This window comes from Hyla sarda, chromosome 4 (genome assembly GCF_029499605.1).
Source record: "Hyla sarda isolate aHylSar1 chromosome 4, aHylSar1.hap1, whole genome shotgun sequence".
NCBI lineage: Eukaryota > Metazoa > Chordata > Amphibia > Anura > Hylidae > Hyla > Hyla sarda.
In genome coordinates this window covers 89,806,350-89,819,647 of record NC_079192.1, presented here as the reverse complement: position 1 = coordinate 89,819,647, position 13,298 = coordinate 89,806,350, and the positions used below count along the sequence as shown (strand labels likewise).

At 49.4% G+C, this 13,298-nt stretch overlaps 1 long non-coding RNA gene across 1 annotated transcript; it reads left to right on the top strand.

The window, feature by feature from the left end:
- The first annotated feature begins 518 nt into the window (after nucleotides 1–518).
- LOC130368189 (uncharacterized) lies at nucleotides 519–1,099 on the top strand. Its single transcript, XR_008892335.1, has 3 exons — nucleotides 519–637; nucleotides 738–902; nucleotides 1,005–1,099. It is a non-coding gene; the product is annotated as an uncharacterized LOC130368189 (long non-coding RNA).
- The last annotated feature ends 12,199 nt before the right edge of the window (nucleotides 1,100–13,298 follow it).

Here is a 13,298-nt window from a genome sequence, read left to right as displayed (position 1 = left end):
AGCCGAAGGCTGAGAGTTGTAGTTTTGCAACAGGTGGGCAGCCACAGGGGATCGGTGTTGCAGTATGTCAATCTAGGGCCATGGTGTCTGATCTTGAACTGGCAGCAGGAGCCATGACCACTTTAAATCAATGGCTGCTGGGACGTATGACTAGTGACATCCTTCGTTCCAGACCGCAACGTCAGGGACGTCACTCGTCAGACGTCCCGGCGGCCAGCGCTGCTCATTGAGCCTACCGGAGTAGCATTGATCTATGTAAGAAACCTATGGGCCGAGGCTGTTGGGGCCACCAAATTATATTACTTATACAGAATGTCTGGTTAGGAGAAACAAATATAACGCACCCACAGGTAGTGGCGCCATTTTAATAAAATTTGTCAAAAACCTTAAATAACAGTCATACAGAATATATTAGAAAGCTTTTTTGATTTTCAGCCAATCAGAGAGCAGCACTACTGAAATAGAACTCCCAGGAGGTAACAGTGTGTCAAACATGTGATGTCATAACCATTGTCCACCAAAGAGCAGCACTGAGCAGAAATAACACTGCTCCTGTTCATTCTCCATCAGTGAGGGGCCGGTGCTGGACACTGTGTAGGGACGCGGGAATGCAAAGTCATACACATGACTGTGACTGGTAAGTGTTACATTGTTGTGTCCAAAAGATCTTTAGTGCAGTTCCATGTGTATTTCTATGATAAACATGTAAATAATCTATCTTTTTTTTCTTATCTTAGATGCACTATCTCCAGGACATGGAGTAGCATTTCCGGACCTACAGCAAGACGTTGGATGAAGGCATAGCCCCAGAAATAACACTGGTCCTGTTCATCAGTGAGGGGCCGGTGCTGGACACTGTGTAGGGACACGGGAATGCAAAGTCATGCACATGACTGTGACTGGTAAGTGTTACATTGTTTTGTCCAAAAGGTCTTTATTGCAGTTCCATGTGTATTTTTATGATAAACATGTAAATAATCTATCTTTTTTGTCCCCTATCTTAGATGCACTATTTCCAGGACATGGAGTAGCATTTCGGGACCTACAGCAAGACGTTGGATGAAGGCACAGGCCTAGGAATCATGCACATACACAGAAACATTTGCCCAAATTATAGAGGTAACCTCCTTTAGTATGCCCAGAGGAAGGGCCATACAGTAGCCATGGATTCCCTACAGGTTTCCTCCCCTCTGGAGGTTTTTCCTGTCCTGAGTATTAGTTACTGTACGCTCTTTGTGAGTGATGGGAGGTTACAAAAAATCCCCTACACAAACATTTTAATAAATAATAAATAAAGTTCCCCTTTTTTTAAACTGTTCTTTGACTTGTTCGACTCATTTATTTATTTCTGTGTGTGAAAATAGAGTTAGCAAAACATGGATGACCAAAGCTGCTCTCCTGCACGATCTGCATAATGTGGTGCAGAGAGAGGCAACTGGTGCTGGCTGGTGCAGTTTATGAGGCAAACGTAGAACACCCAGCAAGTTCCATGCACACGCCTTTTTCTGATGAATGGGACTCATGCAGGGAACTTGCTAGGGGTCATACGGTTGCAAAGGATCAACTTTTGGGTACATGAACTGTCCCTTAAAGGGGTACTCCGCCTCTAGATATCTTATCCCCTATGTAAAGGATAGGGGATAAGATGTCTGATCAAGGGGATCCTGCTGCTGGGACCCCAGCAATCTCCATGCAGCAACCAAAATTCTAAATAGTATGTTTAGATCACTGGTTCCTGTGATGGGATTCGTGACATCATGCCACACCTTCTTGTGACATCACACCACCTCCCATAGACATAAATGGAAAGGGCGTGGCAGGAGGTCACGACCCGCACCACGAGAACCCAGAGTTCTTAATATATTATTTGGAACGCCGGGTGCTGCATGAAGATTGCGGGGGTCCCAGTGATCAGTCATCTTTTGTCCTATCCTTAAGGTAGGGGATAAGATATCTAGGGGCGGAGTACCACTTTAAGGAATTAGAGAGTGTAGGCATGCCTTACAAGCAGGTAGAAAAAGAACAGCTGGGAGAAATGACAGGACACGAAGCAATATTTGGCTGGGACCGATTTTGGGTGTGTTCTGGCCAATTAAAGGAGAACTATGGCAAAAATTAACTTATCCCCTATCCATGGTTTATGTGATAAGTAGCTGATCGTGGGGGGTCCCCCTGCAATACCTGGGATGAGACCCGTCGCTCAGTGAGAAGCGCTCGCTGCAGACGTCAAATCTCAATTTCCCTGGACCCCCCCCCTTCCTTCATGTCCACCACAGACGCCCCCAGACTGCTGTTTCTTACAGAGTTTTATGCCCAGAAATGGTTGGCTACTCACTTTGTCAGTAGATTCTCATCCTAAATATGAAGACAATCGGGGAAATGTACCTGTGGAGAGGAAATGTTGTCCAGTTGCTCTTAGCAACCAATCAGATCACTTCTTTTATTTTTCAGAGGTCTTCTCAAGAATGAAAGAAGTAATCTGATTGGTTGCTATGGGCAACATGATGAAAACATATTTTTTTTCTTTAACAACTACAGTACTACAACTCCCATTGTAGTGTGTCTTTTCAACCTGTGCCTCCTCCAACCCTGACCCTTAGGGGGGCACAGACTGACCACACTGGGGGTTGTAGTACTTTCATTTTTACAGTTCCCCTATAACTCTGCAGCTTCGGTAGAAGTATGAGGCTCAGCCTTAGAGTCAGTGTATCTGGCTGCTCCGGTGTTCTTCTATTTTACAGCCTGGACCCTTGACTTGGGGATATTATAGCTGCTAAAGCCTACCATCCACCAACCCCCAAAAGCCCCCTTTGTAACGAGGAATCCCTTACCTTAAACATGACAGACACAGTGTTGGTGGTAACAAGGCCACAGCAGCCCCTTTATTAAATATCAAACAATAAATAACAATAAAACATTGTAAGGCAACCTTGTATGAACATCATACATAACATTGAATAAAACATATATTTTTTTTTTTTTTCAAAGTAAAGTTTTATTAAGGTTTTCAACATACAAGGTAAAATGAAAATTACAACATGAGAAGTGTCTACACTGGTCAGGCAACAAAGCCCACATGGCTCAAGTAAACAAGGAGTCACTCAGTGAAGTTAAACATTACAGCAGTCCGAGCCTCACATCATAAATGAACTCCAGAGAACAGAGGTTGTGAGTAGCTAACAGGATTCAGAACTACGTATAAATTCGATAACTTTAGCGAAAATTCAAACATCGCCAGTAGTGAAGCAGAGAACCAGGACAGACAAAGGAAACACAACATCGGTAGAGGGAACTGGAAGATAGGAGAGGAGGGAGAGAGAGGAAAAGATACAGGGGGATAGAGGAAGGAGGGGGGGGTGTAGAAGAATCGAAGAGGGGGAGATAGGATGCAGCAGACTTAGTGTAATATGGCAGAGAGTCTTACCTGTTCGGACTGAACCTCTCCACCTGTCTAAGCAGTAAACAGCAACTGTGGGTGAGCTATTGCGGAGTTGGACAGAGGGGGATGAGCGTGCGTGGTGACAGATCCAGGTTATCATCAGTGAACTCCTGAAAGGCAACATAGGATAGCCAAGGCGACCAAACAGCATGGTATTTATCGAACTGTCGGGTAGAGTCTGCCCGGAGTTCTTCCATCCTACAAGTATAGGTAACTTCCCTCAGCCATGAGGAGTAGGTCGGGGGTAGTGGAGATTTCCAAAGGCGAGGGATCACAGCTCTAGCCGAGATAAGTAAATAGTGTGCTAAAGTGGCTGACAGACGGGGGCATGTGTTAGGGAATATGGACAGGAGGATAGGTCGTGGGTCCTTATCGATGGAAAGGGTCGTCAGCCTATTTACGGTAGATAAAACTTGTGTCCAAAACGTATTCAATGTCAGGCATGTCACCCAGATATGGGACATTGTCCCATTTGAGCGTTCGCACCTCCAACATGCATCAGAAGCCTGTGGGAACATCTGCGCCAAAAGAGACGGCACTCTGTACCATCTCGTGATGATTTTATAGTTAGTTTCTTGTGCCTTGCATGAGATACTAGATTTGTGACAATGTAGCAGGGCACGAGACCAGTCATTGTCAGGAATAGAACATTGTAGTTCCCTTTCCCATGCCACTCGATAGGGCAGGGGAATTTCAGAGCGTTCCCCTATGATCAGGGCATAGAGAGTTCCAATTGCATGGGGGACAGGAGCGGAGGCCGCACAAAGGGTTTCAAAGGGGGTCAGTTGTCTATGAAGACGGAGTGCGGCTTTGTTGGTGTTATAGAAGTGTAGAAGTTAACTATATTGGAACCTATGTATAGTTGAAGGCTGAGTTCCACCCAAAAGGTCGTAGAGGGATTTCAAGCCTGTGGGTTGCAGTAAGGAAGAGAATAGGACATAATCAGACTTTTTACGCGTTAAGAAAGTGGCAGAAGTCTGCGCTGGAGGGAAGAGCACATTGCCAAACAGGGGCATAAGGGGGCCATCCGGGAAATAGTGAGATGTATTTTTCAGGTAGGACTGATGTGCTCGCAGTATTGAATGTGTTACCGGGGGTAAATGGTCAGGTGGGTGCAAGGGGGCGGGCAGTCTTTTGGTCCACAAGGTAGACCTAGCATCCACACCACAGAGATTTCTTTCAAAGACAACCCATTGCTTAGCAGTCTGACTGTGGTAGCAGTCTAGTATTCTGGCTAATATGATCGCCTTGTAATACGATAGGCAGTCTGGCAGTGCGAGGCCACCCTCCCTCTTGCGTCTATAAAGCACCTTCCCTGCCAAGCGGGGATGTTTCTTACTCCAAACAAAGTGAGACTGCATTGCAGAGAGGTCCTTAAAGAAAGAACGGGGGATATGACAGGGGATACAGGCAAAGAGATAGAGTAAGCGGGGTAGGATGTTCATTTAAAAAATATTTACCCTGCCAATCCATGAGAAGTTTTTATTGTCCCATTTCGACAAGTCAGTTCTCAGGGTGTGGAACAATGGGGGAAAATTTAATTGAAAAGTGCTAGCCAGATCACTAGGGACTAGGATCCCAAGATATTTCAGTGATGACCTCTGCCATTTAAAAGGGTAAGTGAAAGAAATGTGAGTGATCATTTGGGAGGGCAGTGTGATATTCAAAGCTTCGCTTTTGGATGGGTTCAGTTTATAGTTACTATAAGCCGAATATTGTGCTATGGTGGAGAGGAGGGAAGGGAGGGTAGTGAGCGGGGAGGAGAGAAATAGAAGGACATCGTCAGCGAACGCTGAGCATTTGCAACTGCACGAGGGAGAGGAGAGGCCTCTTATATCTGGATTCGAGCGTATTGCATTGAGCAAGTGCTCCATGCATAGGACATAAAGGATAGGTGATAATGGGCAGCCTTGCCTCGTACCGTTGCGAATGCTAAAGGGAGCCGACAGCTGTCCATTGATTCTGATTCTAGCCTGGGGTGAGGAATACAGCGACATGATTCTGGCAAACATATGGGGGCCCAAACCTATTTGTCTCAGAGTCGATCCCAAAAAGGAGGAAGATGAGATAGCATTAAAAGTCAGCAGGAGTGTGGAGGACAGGTCATCCCTGAGGGTCTTATAGAACTTGGCAGTATAGCCATCTGGTCCCGGACTTTTACCAGCAGGTAGGGCCGATATCGCCAGGTGGAGTTCCTCAGGGGTGAACTGAGCCTCCAAGTCCGAGATAGATTCAGCAGTTAGGATGGGCAATGCCGTTTCATGTAAGTAATTCTGTAAGGAGGGTTGAGTGTCAGTGTGAGAGGAGAGAGCGGTAGGTTAAGGGAGGTTATATAGGTCTGTATAATATTTCTGAAAAGTTTCCAGTATTTCCGGCGTGAGGGAAGAAGGGGTGCCTGATCGAGTGCGAATGGAGGGGACATAGAGGGTCGAGCGTGTCGCCCTAAGGGCCCTCGCCAGCATCTTCCCCGATTTATTACTCCACTCGTAGAACAGTCTACCCGTTAGTTGTCTATAGTGGCAGTGTTTTTTGTTGAGCGTCTCTAACAGATCACTCCTGACTCTGATAAGTTCACGGTAAGTTGAGTCCTGTTGGTGTTGTTTGTGCCGTGTCTCTAGGATGTGCAGCTCTCGGTATAATGTCATCAGCTTAGCTGAGGCTTCCCTTTTCAGCCAAGCCCCATGCCTCATCAAAACTCCCCTCAAGACACATTTCAATGTTTCCCACTTGATTAGCGGTGACGACGGATCCCACTTCATTAAGCTTCCAAGAGGCATGTGGCTTGACCAAGGTCGGAAGCGTAAATGTACCCTGAACTGGGGCATGATCAGACATAGAGACAACACCAATCGTAACAGAAGTAAAAGAGGGGAGGAGGGAGTGTGAACAGAGAATGTAGTCTATTCTACTGTATGTTTGTCTAGGGTGTGAGAAGAAGGTATAATCTCGTCCTTGTGGATGGAAGGCTCTCCAGGTATCAATTAACTGTAATAGATGTAGCTTATGCCTAAGGGCCCTGAGTTTACTATGAGAGATGTATGAGTGTCCTGATGAGGTGTCCACCTGAGGGAATAGAGGTGTGTTAAAGTCTCCACACAGGAGAATCTGACCCCTGGCAAAGGAGGAGAGTCTCTCCAAAGTCTTCAGTAAGAACTGAATTTGGTTATGGTTCGGAGCGTATATAGAGGCCACCGTCAGATTACGTCCCGCAAGGAGGCAATTGGCGAAGACAAATCGAGCGTCTGTGTCAACTAGGGAGGTCTGGATCGTAATGGGAAGCGTCCTGTGAAAAACTATGGATACACCCTTAGTCCTGGAATCAGGGTTAACACTATGTATCCATTTATCGTAGTGCCTGGTTGGTATGGTAGGGAGGTGACCTTTTTTAAAATGTGTTTCCTGTAGAGCTATGATATGGGATCTTTGCTTATGAATGGAGAACAACGTCTGGGCACGCTTTTCGGGGGTGTTGAAACCCTTGACATTAAGGGTAGTAATGTGAAGGTCAACCGCCATCAGATGTAATGTGTAAATGCCAATATTCACCACACCGTTGGTAGACAGGTGGAGGGTCCAGCCCATCAGTCAGGCAAGTGTCCGAGGATTCAAGTCTGCGTATAGAAGAGAGCACAAGTAAGTGGGGAGGAAGGGAAAAGGGAGGAAAGCAAGGGAAGAGAAGCTTCTGCACAGACACAGAAGCAAAGGGACTAAAGGAATAGACCATAAGGGTCAGAGGTACCAACGGAACCAGTCCGATGTACATACTAGTGGGGTAACGTGATAGACAAGCCAGAAAGGACAGCATTTAGTGGTCCTGGGTTGGACTTATGAGTAACAGGTCAGAGCTTCATCCCCGCTTAAGGGGATGAGGCGAGTATGAAACGGGCTAAGTGTGACAACAGTAGCAACTAAATTAGGGGAACAATGGTAGTTGGTAGGTTATGGGCATTATGTGTGCAGGTAGTAAATTATATTTAGGAAGAGTGGGTACCATGGGAGCAAAGGAGACATAAAATAAACAAGTAAAGAATATAAGACTAACAGGCCAGGAAACAGTGACCATATGAGGACAAGCTATAAAAGACAAGAAATATCAGTAATCTATCTGCGGTGACATAATGCAACCACATTTGACAGTGTTAAACTACATATGAGGTAATACACTAATATCTCAGATAGGCAGCTCAGGTTTTACGTTTCGATCTTTGCTGCAGCGGGACACTTGTGGTGACCTCGGATGGACGGTCTCTCGGAGATCGATCAGGACGGTTTTGCGGTGCAGCAGGAAGGGGAGATAAGAACAAGGCTTCCCACTCAGGCAGACTGACATGGGGGATACGGAAGGCTTCAAGGAAGGCAGGCAAATCTTCCGGTCTCTTGAGCGTAGAGATATTGGATCCATACTTTGCATTCAGAGAGAAGGGGAAGCCCCATCTGTAAACAATTTTAGCATTTTGTAACAGAGTCAGCAACGGTTTCAAGGAGGCTCTCAAACGGAGGGTCCGTAGAGAAAGATCTGGGTATATCTGTATAGGGGAACCATTATAGGAAAGGTTTTTAACCTGTCTAGCACCTCTCAGGATTGCCTCTTTCTGGAGAAAATGATGCACTCTGCAGACAACATCACGGGGCTTTTTCGGATCAGGATGTTTCGCTCTGAGAGCCCTGTGAGCACGATCCAGTTCTATGTTCGAATACGGCGGTTTCTTTAGTAGTTCATTAAAGAGACGTTGCAATGTATCTGGCAAGTTCTGAGGTAGAACTGTTTCCGGAAGGCCCTTGATCCTAAGATTATTGCGCCGATTCCTATTATCAAGATCGTCCAAGTGATCAATTGTGTGGATTTGCTGTAATGTCAATTTCTCTGTGGCTTCCTGTAGTTTCTGGAGGTGGGTTGTAGTAGTAGAGCAAAAATCCTCCAGTCTCTGGACCTTCTTATGTAAGTTAGACACCTCAGCCTTAACGGGTTCCAGGTCACGGTTCCAAGCAAGTTTGAGATCGGTCGCCAGCGTTGCCAAGTCAGCTTTAGTGGGGATCAGGGTCAAGAGTGCTTGCAATTCAGGGTGTCCCTGCAATGTCGAGAGCGCCATCTCAGGAGTAAGTGGAAAGGTAGGAGGCGGAACATGTGACTGAAGCGTGGCAGTTATGGCTGGCATCTGCTGTCTAGAGGGTGCAGACCTATGAGGGGCATCCTCCGTTGGAGTATGAGAGTCCTCAGAGGATGAATGGTCACGGGAACGGCGTTTATTATGTCTCACTTTCATCAGGGTCTTGAATAATTTTTTCTTTGCAGGGGGACTTTTACCCCAGTACTCAGGGGCGTCACTATCCACAGATGAGTCTTGAGAGTCTCTATCAGAGTTGGAGCCATCAGAGTACATTTCATTGGCCCAGTCAGTTATGTCGCATGCCGGAGGGCCAGGAACCTTTTCTGGGAGCACAGGTAGCTGGGGTGGCGCAGCCGCTCCGCGTACAGGTGGTGTACGTAAAGTCCCTTGCGATTTATGTCGTTTCTCAACCAGCCTCCAATAGCCATCTTGTGACTGTTGGGCATTCCCCGAGTCCTGGCAGGTAGGTAATAAAGGTGTCATAGATGCAGGATTCGTATACTGGATCTCACGTGAAACGTGTTGGCCAGTGGCAGGAGACGGCAAGGATGGCGAGGGGCCAGCAGCCTGTGGATTCATTGCGGCAGGACCGGCAGCCATGGAGGAGGCTATTGTGTCGGGTGATGTATTATTGGGAGTTGGGGACTCAGGCTGCAAGCCCTGGCGAAATTCAGGTGCAGGAAGTACCTGATGTTCAGGTTGTGGCATCAAGCTGTGGTCAGGAGCCGGGGAGGCAGGTATTGCAGACTGCCCTACTGGGTTGTCATCAGTAGACTGTGAGGATCCCATCCCTATCTGTGTCACATAGAGGTTGGTGGATATAGGCTGTATGGCAGGGCCTAGCTTCTTAGCGGGTTGATGCCCGGGCATTGGTGGTCTGATAAGCACTCAGGTAGGGATGTGGAGGTAAGTGGGGAAGGAGTCTCTAAGTTAAGTGCAGTTCCGCACCAGTAGGTGACCGGGTGCTGGACGGCACAGGTCTGTGCCGGACGCTGTGGCGCAGCAGGAGATGGCAGCAGTGGAGGCGGTGAGGTAGCCGAGCACTGGTGCTGGAGGGAGGCGCGGCACTTACTTCCAGTATCGCGCACGGCGCGTTGTCAAAGCCCGGAGCAGAGTCCTGTGTATTGTCGCCGGTCTCTCTCTGTCTGCAGGCCGTGTGAGCTGCACTGTCAGCGGGGTCACTTGCTGCAGACGCCGCTTGGAGCGCCTGCTCACTCCTTCTCCCCGCCTCGCACTGCTGTTGTTGGGGAATGGCGTCTGAAGGCCGCACCACAGGTTGGTCGGTCCGATCGGATTTCTGAGATGCGAAATAGCGGGCGATACCGCTCAGAGGAGGCACAGTGGGTGCAGGTTGCTTCTTCTTCCGTTTGGCAAGAGATCTACCACCCATAACCTTCACATTAGCCCGTTTTCAGTCCAGTCCGGCGGGAGCTCTCACACCATGCTTCCTCTCTCTAGCGAGTCCAGTCACGCCCTGAATAAAACATTCTTAACATAAGTTAACCAATTAACATGTCCCTAACACAGGAGGAGGACCTGAAGGCACTGTTACCGAGCCCAAGCTAGAATGGGGCCTCACTTGCTCCTAGCCGTTAGCGCCTGCACAGGAGAACCATTTTGTCAGGCCCCCCCAACAATCCTGGGAACCCATGTTCCCTTGCAGAATTTTCCATCGGGCTGGGACCGCTCCCAGCCCACCTCCACACTGTATTCCATCACCTCCATGCCATCCACTTGTACCTCCAGGTCTCTCTCCTGCCACCGCCACAATGGCGACAAGTGACTCCTCACTTGTCCCCGTTCCACCACAGACTAAGTGCTCGCTCCACTACCTCCCGAATCTCCAAGATCCACAGATCCATACCAAAAATATTCAGATGAACGCCATCATCATCCAAGAACTCCGAAGAGCTCCCCTCCAATTCTCTATGACGCACCACCAGGCCCCCATTACGGGCCACGAATTTGCCCACCACCTTATTGAGTTTAATCCGTGCTCTATTAATGGCAACCACAGACCTGGCCTGCCTCCATTTCCTCCTGGCCACCATTTCAGACCACACGATGATCAGGCCTGGAAAGGACGACCACAATCGCATCAAGTCCAGCTTGATGTCCCAGGTCAGATCCCGGGATCTCCTCACACCCAAATCATTCCCTCCTAGGTGTATGACAAGGTCGTTGGGGGCTCTGTCCAAGTGTACAAAAAACTGAACCCTGGCCAACAATTCCGCATTCCGCTCTTCCCCAACCAGTGGACCTGACCTGTCGAACTCGTCAAGCCCAACTGCCGGCCCGCTGGACGAACACCAGCCCGCACCCCACCCCTCACCACATAGGAGTGGCCGATAATCCGCACAAGTCCCGGGCCGCCACCTGAAAGACAAAAAACAATAACAAAATACAAACGGCACTCCCCCAACACACAACAATCACAGCAAATGAGGACGAACATACAACTGAAACCTCTCTGACTCCCACTTCCCAATCCGCCTAATGATCTCGGGTCCCAAGCCCCAACGAGACGCCTCGGTAGCCGCCCCAATGCGGAACGCATGCAAGCTATAATCCCGTGCCACACAACCCACCACCGCCAAACACTTCCAAAAAAAAAAACACGAATTGAAAACGCAATAAAAACTCCCGTCTGCGTGTACCAATAAAGGACCCACAACCCCCACCCTCACCTCCAAAAAAGCCGCATAGCAAAAAACCGGACACATAGCCGAGCCCCGTAAGGCCGCCAAACGCACAGTAACCCCACGACCCTCCTGATCCGTTTTGGAACGGCGCAGCAAAGAACGCAAAACCCCACCTTCCAAACTAACATCCGAAATGCCCCAAAAAACGCCAAAACAAACGCCAATCAAAACAAACAACGCTCGTAATTCGAAATAGAAATCCCATCCAACGCCGTCCCCAACCGACACAAAAGCGGAAAAGTCACCGGACGCCTCGAATCCCTGGACACCGCCCCCCTCCGAAACCCCCGCAGTGCCTAACGCACCAAAAACGACTTAGAGACGTCCGGCAAACCACGAACTTTGAACCAGAACGCAAAAGCCGACATCCGACGGCCAATCCCCGCCGGAGACACGTCCTCGCAAAACGGCCTACCAACATAATACAATAGGGCCGCCTCCCAATCTGCAGGGGCGCCCATAAACGACAACTGTCCCAGTAGCGTCTCCCAGTCCGACCACCAGCGTCGATAAGAAGCCCAAGTAGCCTGGCTTACTGACCGACAGACTAAAGCGAGCGCCAACTCTAAACCAGATGCCACAGCCATTCCGGACACGGAAGGCCGGTCACCTCGGCCTCCGGCGCCAGTTCCCGGAAACGGTCCCACTGTAAGCGAGAGAGAGCGTCAGCCACCGAATTATCCACCCCTGGCGCATGCAACGCCACCACCTGAGAATTAAGCTCTAGCACCCTCAACACTAATCGCCTCAGCAACGTGACCACTGGCGGAGGACTCGCCGTCTGGTTGTTGATAGCCAAAACCACCCCCAGGTTGTCACAATGGAAGCACACATTCCTATTGCGAAACAGCTCCCCCCATACAAACACTGCAACCACGATCGGGAACAATTCCAGGAATGCAAGGTTCCTAGTCAGCCCAGTCTCCCGTCATACCTCCACACACCACTGACCCTGAAGGTAAGCCCCAAACCCGCAGGCCCCAGCCGCATAGGTATACAGATCCAGGTCAACGCTCGATACCGGCCTCCCCATCACCACAGAGCGCCCATTATACCGACCCAAAAAATCCTGCCACACCCTCAGGTCCTCACGCAACCCCACCGGCAACCGCACATAGTGATTAGGCCGAGAAACACCCACCGTGACCGCCGCGAGACGTCTGCAAAAAACCCTCCCCATAGGCATGATCCGGCACACAAAATTGAGACGCCCCAGCAAAGACTGGACCTCCCGCAGCTGCAGCTTCCGAACCCGACACGCCCTCGCCACCTCCTCCCTCAGATCGCCCAGCTTATCTTCTGGCAGCCGGCACTCCATGGCCACAGTGTCGATCACTATGCCCAAAAACTTCACCGACGTAGACGGGCCCTCAGTCTTGTCAGGCGCCAACGGAACGCCAAACCAGCCCGACACCCTCTCCATTTCCTGTAGTAAAATAGCACACACCCTAGACCCCGCCGGGCCCAAAATCAGGAAGTCATCAAGGTAGTGCAAAACCGAATCCAAACCCGACTCTACCCGCACCACCCACTCCAAAAAGGAGCTAAACTGCTCAAAAAACGCACATGAAACTGAGCAGCCCATGGGCAAACACATGTCTACAAAAAAACGCCCTCCCAAACAGCACCCCAATAACGCAAAACTGTCCGGGTGTACCGGCAACAGACGAAAAGCGGCCTCAATGTCCGTCTTGGCCAACAAGGCCCCCTGGCCGTACCTCCGGACCCACGCCAATGCCGCATCAAAAGAAGTATAAGTCACAGCACAGATAGCTGGGTCAATGCCGTCATTCACCGACCCTCCAGAAGGATGTGAAAGGTGGTGAAACAGGCGGAACTTATTAGGCCCACCAACGGAGGCGAGTCAAAAGGACCAGCCATCCGACCCAAAGACACCTCTTTCATCAGTTTCTCCTCCACCAAATCTGGCCGGACAAGAGCCGAGACCAAATTCCTAACCTCCCCATTCCCATCCAGAACCCCCTCAAAGGTGATACGGAATCCGTCCGTAAACCCCGCCCTCAAAAATTCCGCCGCCGCCCTATTTGG